The sequence below is a fragment of the Protopterus annectens genome, chromosome 6.part0 (assembly GCF_019279795.1).
Source record: "Protopterus annectens isolate FY-2018-M chromosome 6.part0, PAN1.0, whole genome shotgun sequence".
Lineage (NCBI taxonomy): Eukaryota > Metazoa > Chordata > Ceratodontiformes > Protopteridae > Protopterus > Protopterus annectens.
Window position 1 is genome coordinate 54,749,612 of NC_056737.1, and position 13,578 is coordinate 54,763,189.

The window sequence follows — 13,578 nt, forward strand, 5'->3', positions numbered from 1 at the left end:
GCCCTCAATGATTTGCCAGTGATTTGTCAAAAAAAAACAGTTTTATGAGAAACAGATGTTGTGACTTTCGGCTTTTCCCAGTTAGGGGTCGCCACAGCGGAACTCCGGTCCGCTAATGATTGGCAGTTGATTTTTACATACCGAGTTGCCAGCCCTGACGCACAACCTTCAACGAAGGTACGCCCATTCACGCATGTCTCCACGCAGAAGACGCTCTGAGTCGAACCGGACAGCGTCTTACTGTGAGGCGACAACGCTACCGCAGCACCACCACCCCGAGATTTATGAGAAACAGATATGAGGCAAAAATCTGTACAGTTGAGATGAAGCTTTGTTTTTTTCATAATTCTGGAGGTAAAACAATGGGAGGCTTATTGAAGTGAAGAATAGAGTATGCCCGGTTGTATACATGAATGAAGTGTAACACTAGCACAAGTGGTGCAGCGATTAGCATTGTCATTTTGCAGCAAGAGGTTCTCCGGTTCGATTCTTGGCTGGAGTGCCTTCTATATGGAGTCTGAATATCCTTCTGTGGTCTCTTGGGTTTCCTCCCCCAATTCCAAAGACATGCAGTAGGTAGATTGGACACTCTAAACTAGCCATATGTGTGAGCATGTGTGTGAGTGAGTGGTATGGATGAACCACCTCGGCAGAGCTAGCCACCTGGTGGTGTAAACCTTGGCTTGAGATGATTGCCACTATTGAAAGTGACACCCTAACCCCATGAGCAAAAAAGGGGTTGAGGATGGTTGGACTAGCATAATGGACAAAGCTGTTTTAATGTAGTTATATTATCACTATGCTATTCACATTAGAGTTGCCACCTGTCAGGAACTTTTCATGACAGTCAGAAAATCAGGGTCTCTCGGGAAATCCAGTTATGGTGAGCATTTGAAATGTATTTAAATCATGCCAATAGCTAACAAATTCCTCAAGTATGTTTACTGATCCACTTTGAGTTCTTATCTGCATTCAAATGTTATGTAAAAACAGTCATTGTGTTGGCATATGCTTGTGTGTGTGTGTGTGTGTGTGGGGGTGTTTGAAGTGCATATAAGTGAACACAACAGTAACGAGCTGGCCATAATTTCTTTCACTTTTTAACACAAACACACACCAGCATTGCACACAATAAGTGGCTATATTTGGTAGGCTCAGTAGGATGTGTGAGAAATGAAAACATTGTTGATACACTGACACAGTGATTAGGGTTTGTCATCTCACAATGTTTGTCTCCTTGTCTGAATTCTTGGCTTTGGATTCATCTGGGAAATTTGTATGTCCTCCCTGTCTCTGTGTAGGTTTTATTCAGGTGCTTTGTTTTCCTCCAACATCCAAAATGCATGTAGGTGAATTGATGTTCTTCCAGTTTATCAGTTTATTTGTACATAGCATGCTGTGTGTGTTTGTGTGTAGACCTTCCTTGTCAGACCAGGGTGGTGGCGTGTTTGTGTCAAAAGGAACATTGGCAGGCACGGGCAGTAAAAAATAAAGGCAAAAAATGCATCACAGAATATTTAGACCCTTAGTACTTTTGGAGGCTGCCATTCCTGATTGTATAAGTGACTTAGTAGGCTCCACATGTATGCACCACATTTAGTCTAAAACTGACCCTACTCATAGGTGACATGGAGACTGGTATAGTTTGTGTGGGGATTGGGGATGCCGTAATCATTATTTCATTTATACTCACAGTAAAGTAAAACATCAGAGGCGTGGACAGGAAGTCATTCAAGTTTGTGTCTTGGCTGGATCATAGGAAGTTACTAGGCTAATGGACCTGGGGCCCTTACAAGCCTAGCCAAGAGTTTATCCCCAAAAAAACCTCAGTCAGCATCTGTCATCCCTTTCAGTGAGGGCAACAGGTGGAACCTCTGGAACAAATTTGTAGCTTCCCATCCACTCATCAAGGTTGCGCTTGAAGAGGATCAGCAAGGTACTTGTTTATGGGAAGCCTAGTTCAGAGATGTGGCAGCCTCTGGGAGACAAACCTGTCTCTCCAGTAGGTTTTGTTGATGTTGCATGTTAGATTCAGGCCTTTCAAATGGGTAATGTGCAAGGAGTTAGACGTATGGATATGGAGCATCTTTAGTAGGGCCGGGCAGGGTCTGAGATTGCCTTGTAGGCAAGACACAGATCACCTGTAAGCTGTCTGTATAATACAGAGTAGAGTGATAGTGATTTGAGCCTGTCCACATACGACAGATGTTGGAGGCCATGGATTCTCTTTGTGTAGCATTTCTGTGGCCTTTCCAGTTGGTGCAGATGTTTGGAGAGGTATATACCAAATGGGGCATTATACTCAATTATTGGTCTAATGAGGAAGGAGTATAGAGAGGTAGTAACCTCATTTTTTGTGGATGCAATCCCTTTACTTATGAGATGAACCAAGTAAAAGGCTTTCCTGACCACTGCCGATACATGATTGACGAATGTGAGATTATCAACCTGAGTACCCAGGTCTCTCACCACAGGTTGTTCTTAGGGGGTTGCCATTGCTGTGGTAATCAGTAGGAGCTGTGTTTTTGCTGAATGGTATGATGACACATTTTTTTTTTTGCATTTAGCTTGAGGCCATGACTTTGGCACCAGTTATTAGTTGCTGTGAGACCCTCTTGCAGTATGTTAATGTCATTTGGGGAGTCAGTGACCGCACCTAACTTACAGTCATCCACAAACTTGATCAGCCACAGGCCTTTTGTCTTTCCCTAGACCTCTGAAAAATAGATGCCAAACAGTTGGGGTCCTAGGACAGATCCCTGGGGATCTCCACTAGTGATAGGTCTGCTATCGGAGATGGAGGTACCTATTTTGACCTTGAGGGACCTGTCTGTGAGCCAGTTGGCCATCCACTTGATGAGACAGGGATTTATGCCTAGTTGTGTTAGCTTTTCGATGATGCCCAATTGGGGGATTGTGTCAAAGGCCTTGACCAAGTCTGGGTAAGCTGTATGTACTGACTTTCCCTCATCTAGGGCCTTGGTGACAGTCTCAAAGAGGTCAACCAGGTTCAACAGGCAAGATCTGCCCTTGATGAATTCAAACTGTGTGGGGTCAAGTGCTTGGAGATTGCCTATGTCCTTGTTTATGAGATCCATAATAATATGCTCCATGGTTTTACAAATCAGACTTGTCAAGTTAATGGGGTGATTGTTTCCAGAGTCAGTAGTTTCACCACCTTTGTGCAAGGGAACGACAGTGACAGTTCTCCACTTTGCTGGAATGAAGCCTGTACTTAGGCTATGGTTGAATAGGGTGCTCAATGGCAAAGCCTGTTCTTGCTGCAGATGGTGCAAAAATACAGTCTGGGATGCTGTTAGATCCCATGGAAGTTGTGTTCTTTGCTTTGGATAGGGCCTTTAACCCTTGATCTATGGAGATGTGAGGTGCAGGACAAGTATCAGGGATTTCAAAAGGGCTTTTGTGGGGGACAGGGGGTAAAGTTTGAGCTGAACCCATCTGCTAGCAGGTTGGCTAAGTCAGCAGAATCCGTGTAAGTGATACTGTTAAGTACTAATTTGGAACAAAATTGGGCCTTGCCATGGAAGCTCCTGATGTAACTGAAGAAGGCTTTGTGGTTTCCCTTTGTTTTGGAGGCTAGTTTTGATTCATAATTGGCTTTGGAGGTTTTCACTAGTGATCTAATTTGCTTGTTGAGGCTGAGGGGGGAGTTTTTCCAATTTGGAATTTGTTCCTTTTTACCCTTGGACAACAGTTTTTTCCTTTTGTTGTAAAGCCTGTTCATAGAGTATGTCCACCAAACAGGTTTGTGTTTCCTTGAGCATATTTTAGTTCTGTTGGGTATGGCCAAGTCCATGCAGTTGTACAGGTGCTTGTATACTGTGTGCTGTTCAGCATAGTTGTCTGCATCCTCTGAGGGGGTGCAGTGGTGTGAAGCTACAGATACCCTCCCTTAGGAGGTTGTAGTCAGCTTTTGATGATTTTTTTAGCTTGATTACATGTGGGGGGATGGGTGGTGGGATAGAAACTTCAGATGAGACAGTCCAATGATCTGATGTGGTGCAGTGGTCACCCATTTTGGTGAGAACCAAGTCCAGAATGTTATCTCCCCTTGTAGGGGATGAGACAAGCTGATCTAGTGTGTTAGCACTGATGAAGTCAAGGATTCATTGAGTGAGTGCATTAGCGCAGGAAAAGATCACCCAGTCTATGGTGGGGTAGTTGAAATTACCAAGGATCAGGGTGTTAGGGAGCACCTTAATGGAGTCATGTAGACACAGGTAAGAGGAGTGGGAGCTGGCTATAACTTGGATGTATAGCTTGCCAGCTGTCAGTTACACCTGGAGTAGTTCCAGTGCATCACGCTGGCAAACCAGTCTGGAGGTGTGCCTGTCATTAATGAAGATAGAGACGCCAACACGCTTTGTCTCCCTGACCTCATTTTGGGGTCAGAATGTGTGGAATGAGGTATAGCCTGGTAAGGCAGGGGTGCTATCCGCAGTCCTTAGCCAAGTTTCCATGACTGCACAGACATCAGCATCTTCCAGTGTAAGGAGAGCCTCCATTGACTGCATTTTCAGGTTAAGGCTCCTAGCATTAAGCAACATGATCTTCAGTTTGCTTTTTTGCAGATCTTTTATGTTGGAAGATTTGTCTTTGGAACATTGCCTATAAAAGGCACAATGGGGGAGGTGAGAGCCTTGCCCAGGATCCGGAATCCCAGTGGTGAGAGGTGGAGGCCATTTCTGGCAAAGCGTCAAGGCCTGTCAACCCAGGCACGCAGATACTGGATCCTCTTGGAATGACACCAGAAGCTAAGCCAATTGTTAAAATCTTTTTTTTTTTTTGTTGGTATTGTGGTATCATTCTTGGTGAAGGCAGGATGCTGCTTAGGGCTAGGGTCATACATGCCTGGGACACACTCTGAAAGCTCAATCATGTCTCTTCATATAGCCCAGGGAGGTACATCTTAAGTCATTCACCAGCATGGACAATGACAGAGTCATACTTGTACTCGTTTTGGAGAGAGTAAGTGCGTGTATGATGTGGCGGATTCTGACACCAGACAGACAACTGACCGTGACATTCTCCTTGTCGAGCCTGGTGAGGGGGACATCAGTGTCTTTCACAGTTGAGTCACCGATGACTAGTATGTTTGGTTTATAGTTATGCCTTGTGGGCTGTAATGGTTTATTGTTTTGCCTGATGGGCTATGTTTGTGAGATACTGGTGTGTTGTCTGCTGTGTGTGGAATGTCTATGAGTGTGTTTTGGAGGCCTCTGCTGTTTAGATAAGTTTTTATTGAAGACCTCTGCAAAGGTGGATGTGTGTTGTGCTTGGCTGTGTGATGTGAGTGGTGTGGTGTTTGTGCTGACATCTCCTCTTTGTCATTAGTACTGACTGTGGCATGAGAGAGCATGGATTCCAGGTTACTTTTGTAGATGCATTTCTCGCAAGTAGAAGAATTATGTGCTAGGAGAAGAGGGCTGTCAGTAAACATGAGGCATTTGCAACTGATGGGAATTGTTCAGACATAGTGTCCGGACACTTGGGTGGACCTATGGAGAGAGAGTTTTCATAAGGGCTTGTCCACAAGAGTGTAGACCACAAAAACCTTCTTAAATGTAAAGTAACTGGCCTGAAGCACAAGAGTTAAAACCAAAACCAGTATGCTTAGAATAACAGACAAATTTAATCAGGCTACTAACAAGCAGTGATAAATGCAGCAGAATAAAAGCACTTGAACACTTAAGAGCGCACAGCAAAATAAGGTAATAATGTAGGAAGAATGCAATTAAGTAAAAGCAGCTGAATAAAGTGTAAATTACATTTTTGAAAGGGAGGACACGGAAGGCAGTTCAAGATCAAGAAACTAAGGGGGGTTGGCCTTTCCAAATGCACTCTCTGTACTCAGTAGACTGAGCTGATGAGATGGGACAGGGAGGAGTATTTAAAACAAAAGAAGCAAGGGGTAGTTCTTCCCAAATGATCTCACTGTAGTCAGCTGAGTGAGCAAATGAGATGTGAATGGGAGGAGTGACCAAAATCAACTGCATTTATATGAATTCACTAAACCGCTAGTAATGGTATGAATATGGGTGGGTGGATGAGGTAATGGCTACAGGTTTTGTCCAACTAATGTGTCTAATGTAAACCCCCCCCCCCCACCAGTACAGCATATGGTTAAGGCAGATAATCTGCCTGATTCCAAAACCCGTGAATGACTCTTACTGCCTGAGGTGCTAAGGAGTGGTTGCAGTGGCACTTTTGCATCAAAATGTTGAAGAATATTTGTTTCAATGTTATATGGTTTTGTTTATCATGTAACTGTATCCTGTGTTGGCCTGACTGCACTGATTGTGTTAACAGGGCTGAGGATTTAGGATGGTTCTCTTGGAATGCCATGGAGCCTGACAGAATCTTTAATAAGCTAGGGAAGCCTACTGACACTGATGCCAAACTTGTGTAAGACAGCATGATAGCAACAACAGTGTGTATCATCTAGTTGTCTGAGATAACGGGGTTCAAGCTTTTCAACATCATGTATATGACAGGTATGCTTGGGACATACAGCATATGTATTAATGTTTATTTCACCACATTAATATTAAGGAATGCAGGGTTCATTGCTGAAACTGGTAGGCAAGTGCCCACACAGGAAGCTGTCAGCAGTTGAGAGTGGGGTATTATTTCCACTAATTGAAGCTGTTGTGGGTCAGATTCATCTCCTAGAGGTGCTTGGCTGCATTTAGATGGCTGTGATATTTGCATGTGCCTAGTATATGAAACCATCGCACATCATGTATGACTACAGATAAGCTGGCCTAAGGGGAGAGGTATGAGTATCATGAGGTTTGCTTCCAACCAACCTCCTTTTACTTGCCTGGAGTATAGTGTTGAGTCAGTATGTGGTGTGGTGTAGTTGTGCACAAGAAGTTTTCTGTGATATTTCAAAACAGCGACTTTCCATATAATACATAGATATACCAGGATAGAAAAATTTCAGGAGACCATTCTAGTAATAGGGGTCCACATGCAGTGTACCCAGAGTCTTGCCTGTATGTGCCAATGAACATTCCTTTCCTGCTCCTTTACTTCATTTGTACCTCCCTGCCACTGCTTGCACCTACACGGCTGACATAAATCGCATGACCTCAAGTGGGATCTTATGGAAACTTTGGTAGATATAAGCAGCGTGCCTTGGCTGTATTAAGGACTGTCTCTTGCTTTAGTGTTGGCATGAGTATTATGTAGAGGGTCTGCTGTGTGTTTGGCCTGGCATGTTCTGCCTGTTTCATATCCTTCCAGAACAATCCATGTTGCATGTAATATTGTCGGGAAAGATTTTGCACCATCCATTGTTTGATTTCATGTCAGCTTTTTAAGGTCTGTGTTGTTTACACATGATAACTATTGTACTCACCTCCATGCCACAATTCATTGGATGATCTGGTTCACCTTCTGCCATGTCTTTGCACTACGAATGCATATTACAACTCATATATGTAAGTTGTGTCCATTCTGCCACTTAGCTCCTGAAGCCCGCACATGTAAGAAGATCTTGGGATTCCTCAATTTGCTTGTTTTCTTCATCCACCTTATCTTCATCTTCTGGTCCACCTGCTTACTTAGCATCATTCTTCTAGTTTTTTCAAAGATTTAGCAGGCGTTCCGTGGTTACTGGCCACATCAAGTTATGAAGTGCCTGCCAGGAAAACTTCAGCTTCATGTTTCAAGGCAATAGTAAGTACATTGCAAGAGGTGTCCTGGCAATAGATGTATTTATTCAGCATGCTGTAGAAATGCTTGCTGTCAAGTGCGCTATCCGAATTTTTTCTATCATGGAATGTACGTGCATATGCTGAGGAAAGAAAAATAGCATCAGGTCTACCTGATCCCATGTGGCCTGTACCATAATATAGCTTCTTTACAGCTCTGTGTGTGTGACTCATAAGAGTGTGAAACCAGAGATGTAGATTACAGCTTGGCATATGAATACATGCTTGTGACACAGTTATATTTATCTGGTCCATACACAGATTTGCCTTATTTTATTTTTTGTGTAAATGAGTAGTGCAGTGCTGAACAAACACCAGTCCCATCTGCTATATCTGCACACAGTACTATGTCCTACACAAACAGTTTGTGTGCTTTGCAGCTCTACATCAGTATTTGCTCTTGCATATTTCTCCATGGTAGCCCACCACATGTGGACCAGCTATTTAAAATATAGTCAAATGAATTCACCCTATTAAGTTGCTCCATTGTTTCTTCACAGTCTGCTATTGTATTTATTAAATTTAAACTATATAATTTCTGTGTATTATTATAAGCGTAGTTTCTATTCTGTTCTTCACTGCATCGGGTCTGCCTGCTCCATTCGCCTTCACTCCGCTCGGGCTCACTCCACTTCCCTACTCCACCCCTAATTCCCACACACCCCCTCCTCTATCTCTACATTTATACCATCAGACTCCTCCCACTTGACACACGTCTTCCTTCCATTACAAATTATATACATCAGTTACTTACACTGCCACCCCTCTTATCTTTAATTTATACTTCCACTCCCTTCACTACAGTGTACCTTTTACTATACCCCTTCTCATACCCCTCTATTCCTCATCTTGCTGTTCCTGTACTTCTGTTGACCACGGCCTTTTTCACATATCCTTAAGACCCCCACAACCTTGTGTTTTCAGCATTACCTTATAGCTATCTCCACATCCCATTTTCAGTAATACCTCTCATCCTAATGTCCTCTACATCTCTATATCCACTCTCCACTACTCCCTACATATGCCCATCTACACTATCTGCATGTATCCACCCTTTTCACAATGCTGCTCTTTTATATCTCCAAGCTTCTTTGCCATCAACCCTGTCCTATTCCAATGTTATAGTATACTCCAAACGAAAATACAAGCCTACCTCACTAAGCTTTGCTTTTGCAAAAAAATATACTAGTTCCAGTGCACTAATTCACACCACCACCTCAAAACTAATCATCAGTGGTGATATTCACCCTAATCCAGGTCCTAACTCCCCTTCTGTTCACCCTAGCCACAATGCTTACTCTCCTCCCTTTACAACTTTTAACTTTAAATCCCTGAAAATAATCACACTGAAATTTCAAAGCATCTGTAACAAAAGTTTCAACTTCCATGCATGGTTATCACAGCACACTCGTGACATTCTAGCTGCCACAAAGACCTGGTTTAAACCTATCATAAAAGATATAGAAATTCTCCCTCCCAGTTATAATGTTATTAGAGGAGACAGGAACCATAAAAAAGCTGGAAGAATTGCAGTCTTCTATCATATCGCCCTTAACATTACTCCTTACACTATATCCATTCCTCAGTTTCACAAAGCAGAAATGGTTATCACATTCCTAAAATAAACAACTCCAAATCTCTATGCCTTACAGTTGTGTATATATATATATATATATATATATATATATATATATATATACATACACATATATATATATATATATATATATATATATATATATATATAATATATATTCCACCAGGTCTAAACATCCCTATCCTTGAAGACATACTATCTTGGATGTCTAATACCATACACAACAAAACTATCATACTGGGAGATGTCAGTATCAACTGGCAGAACCTCTTTTGTAATTTTTCTACCTTAAGCATAAACCTTTTTAATTTCACCCAACTCGTCACCACTCCACTAAATTCTCCAGCAAAAACAGTCAGAGTTCCATACCTGGATCTTAGTTTCTTACTCCACTACCCTCCCTGATACTTTGAGTGATCACTTCCCTGCTTATGCCCGTAGAACTTTCTCCCACTTTCTAAAAGACCATCGGTACAAAACTATTCAAAATATCTCTAACTTTAACCAACATTCATTAACTTGACACTTTAAAAGCTATTAAATGATCTGTCCTCAGAATTCTTCCTGTAGATGGCGGGACAGATTTGTGTCCCAGAGACTCCCCCCATCTGTGGAATAGACTCCCTTGCCATGTCAAGCAGAGTACCTCATTTTCCCTTTTCAAGCGCAACCTGGATAACTGGATGGGAAATAGAAAATACACCCCTGGGACTTCACCTGTGTCCCTGCTGGGCAGCGGCTTTAGGTGCTGACTTGTATAAACATGGGCTCTTGGCTAGGCTTATAAGGGCCTCGGGGCCAATAGCCTAGTAACTTCCTATGATTCTATAGATAATGCAGTCAACCACTTCAACACAACTTTCCTTGGCATCCTTAACTATCTAGCACCACTACATAGGAAAAGAATTAAAACCAAGTATGCACCCTGATTATCCAAAACTACAAAAGACCTTCTGAGATTGAGATAATCTCTGGAAACTGTGGCACACTTCTAAATCTCAATCAGACCTAAGAAATTACAGGTATCCCTGTAATCTGACTAAAAAGCAGTGACAAAAGAGACCACTATCACACATTACTATCCACTAACAAACATAACTCCCAGAAAATTCTGGTCATCTATTTCATGTATTCTCAATCCTGGCAAAAAAACTAATACCAACCCTCTTCCAGATGAAACCAACACACAAATAGCCAACATCTTTAACAACCACTTCATTCAGTGCATACAAAATATCACCTCAAACACATTAGCTCTTCCCACCACCACACATGACTCACCAATATCACATCCCACCACAAATGGCCCTTTGCCGTCTCTGTTCCCCCTTGACCCACCCTCACTCACCTTCTCCACTGCTTCCTCAACCTCACCAACTTTCTCACTACAGCCTGTTCCTACTAACACAGTTAAGATGCTCCTCCTCAAACTGAAAGCTGGCACTAACTGTCCTGACTAGCTTCCTGTAGAATATTGCAAGGTGGCAGCTGATGCCATTGTATATGCTATATCCATCCTCCTTAACAGATGTATTCTAGAAGCTTGTGTCCCAACTCTCTGGAAAAATCCTTCATTATACCATTACACAAAGGAGGCAGCTCCATCAAATTGTCCCAACTATCAACCCATTGCCCTACTGTCACTGCTCTCTAAACTTCTTGAGAAATGCATCCATTCCCAACTATTTGACTACATCCTTGACAGTCAGCTATTCACGTCTACATAGCACAGCTTTAGACCTGGACATAGTACTAACACAGCTTTATTATCCTTCACTGATACAGTAAATCAAGGTTGTGACTCTGGTAAAATATTTACTCTCTGTTCCTTGACCTGTTTAAGGCCTTTGATACTGTTCCCCATCATCTTCTTATACTAAAGCTCAAAAACCTTGGATTATTCCCTTCCATCACCAGCTGGTTTACCAGTTATCTCCCTAATAGACAGCAAGCAGTTAGATGGCTAGACTCCTCCTCAGCTTTTCAAGACACCTCAACTTGAGTTGCTCAAGGATCTTTTCTTGGCCCCCTCTTATCTAACATTTTTACTAATGATCTATATACGGCTTCCATTCAGAGTACACTAATACAGTATGCTGATGATTCCAGTCATCTGTCCATCTGATTCCATGCCACATCTTCAACAAATTACTCAAACTGCTTTCACATCCATTGAGACCTGGCTTTCTAATAATCATCTACGCCTTAATCTCACTAAAACTTAGTTATACTCTTCACCTCCAAAACATACTGTCTAAAAAAAGAATTTACCATACTCTCTCTCAGAACACCACCATAATAGAACATGTCTCCCAAACAAAACTACTAGGCGTCACTATTGACGAACACCTTAAGTTTGATCTGCATATGCATAATAACATTAAGAAAACACACCAGAAAATGAGAACGGTCTGTCATCATAAAGATTTCCTAGACACTCGCACTAAATCACACTAGCTACTACCTACCTTTTACCCTCTCTGTTATATGGAGCCCCATTTTCAACAATCTACAAACCTGCCTAAAATCAAAGCTCGAATCTTGCTTCAACAAAATTGCTAAGTTTGCCACCAATGCAAAATACTCATCACATCACTGCATAGCCCTCCACAAACTCAATTGGCTTGAACTTCCACTTTACCTTACCTTCATCCAGCTCATCACAGCACATAAAATCATTCATAGACCCATGGTCTGCCCAGCCTTAAGTAATATCTTCTACTCCTGTATTCCATGTAGATCTCTTAGGTCAGAAAACAAACAAACAGCTTTTATGACATCGTCCAATGAAATCGGTCAGAAAAAAAATCTGTACTCCTCTATTGCTAAAATCTGGAACACCCTCCCCTTATCCTTAAGATCTAATCACCCCTCCACCTCCTTTCTCTTCTACTATTAACTCTGTCTTCCTTAATCACCTTACTTTCCCTCTTATTCTTTCCTCTCTCCTCCTTTGCCGTACTCTTAGCTCTATCTGCCCTGTCCAGTATATTCTTATCGGGTCTAAGACATTTCACTGAAACTCAAATGACTGAAAGCACAATTCACTGAAAACTCCATTCACTGAAACACATTTCACTGAAAGTTATATATGGCCTTTTCCCTACTGTAGTGAGACCCTGGAGTTAGTATATATATATATAGTAAGGGGGGGGGGGGTCGTAGCCCGCCCACATATATTTTAAGTATATATTATGTTCGGAAAAGAGTAATATATTGGAATTGCTAGTATCCATGTATATAGTTGAAAATATTTAAAATATGTGGGGGGCTGTGCCCCCAAACCCCCTTACTATATATACTAACTCCAGGGTTACACTACAGTGGGGAAAAGGCCATATATAACTTTCAGTGAAATGTGTTTCAGTGAATTGAGTTTTCAGTGAAAAGTGCACACTAATTTGAATTTCAGTGAAATGTGCATTCAGTGAAATGTCCTAGACCCATTCTTATCTTTCTGTTATTCCACCTCCCTTCACTTGTGTTCATTCTACAACATCCCCTCCTTTCTTTCCTAAACTACAGGCTCTACTGCTTCATATCTTACTTATGGCTACTGCAGTAAATTATGTCGTAGCTAGCATAGATGCTAAATGATATGAAAAATACTCTGTGATTATCCTATGTACGTAATCTTTTTGTTATATTTGTGCTACTGTTATAGTGAATTTATTGAGTTACTGTCAATTGGAAAGCCTACACTAATCATTTTATTTTATTTTCTGTTGTTGTATATTAACTGTTTTGCATTGTGGAGTTTTTCTCCTTGCTCCACTGAAAATGGGTTCTTTATGGTCCAGTTGGACTTTCCCAGTAAACAAATATCAAATAAATAAAGTGATACTACATTTATTTATTTATTTAAGAGAAAACTTTGAGACCTGTGGGGAATAATGATGTGAAAGAAATTGAATACTATAACTGTATCAGTAGACAGCATCTGAATATTTCTTATGGGAAGATACGTGTACATTTAGTCCAAAATGAACACAGTGTTATGACTATAATGTCATCTTAACATATTTGAGAAAACATGGAAGCATGCAGCTGAAAAGTGCTGTTTTTATCACTTGATTTAGGTTGACATTGTACCACACTGGGGCTGGCTTTATATGGCACTGGCTTACCTGTCTGTCATTACATTTTACCAGTTCATCTTGTATAGCAAGCAGATCATAGGTTGGTACTAGGCTATCGGCCCTAGGGCCTATACAAGCCCAGCCATAACAATTCCCTGGCTAT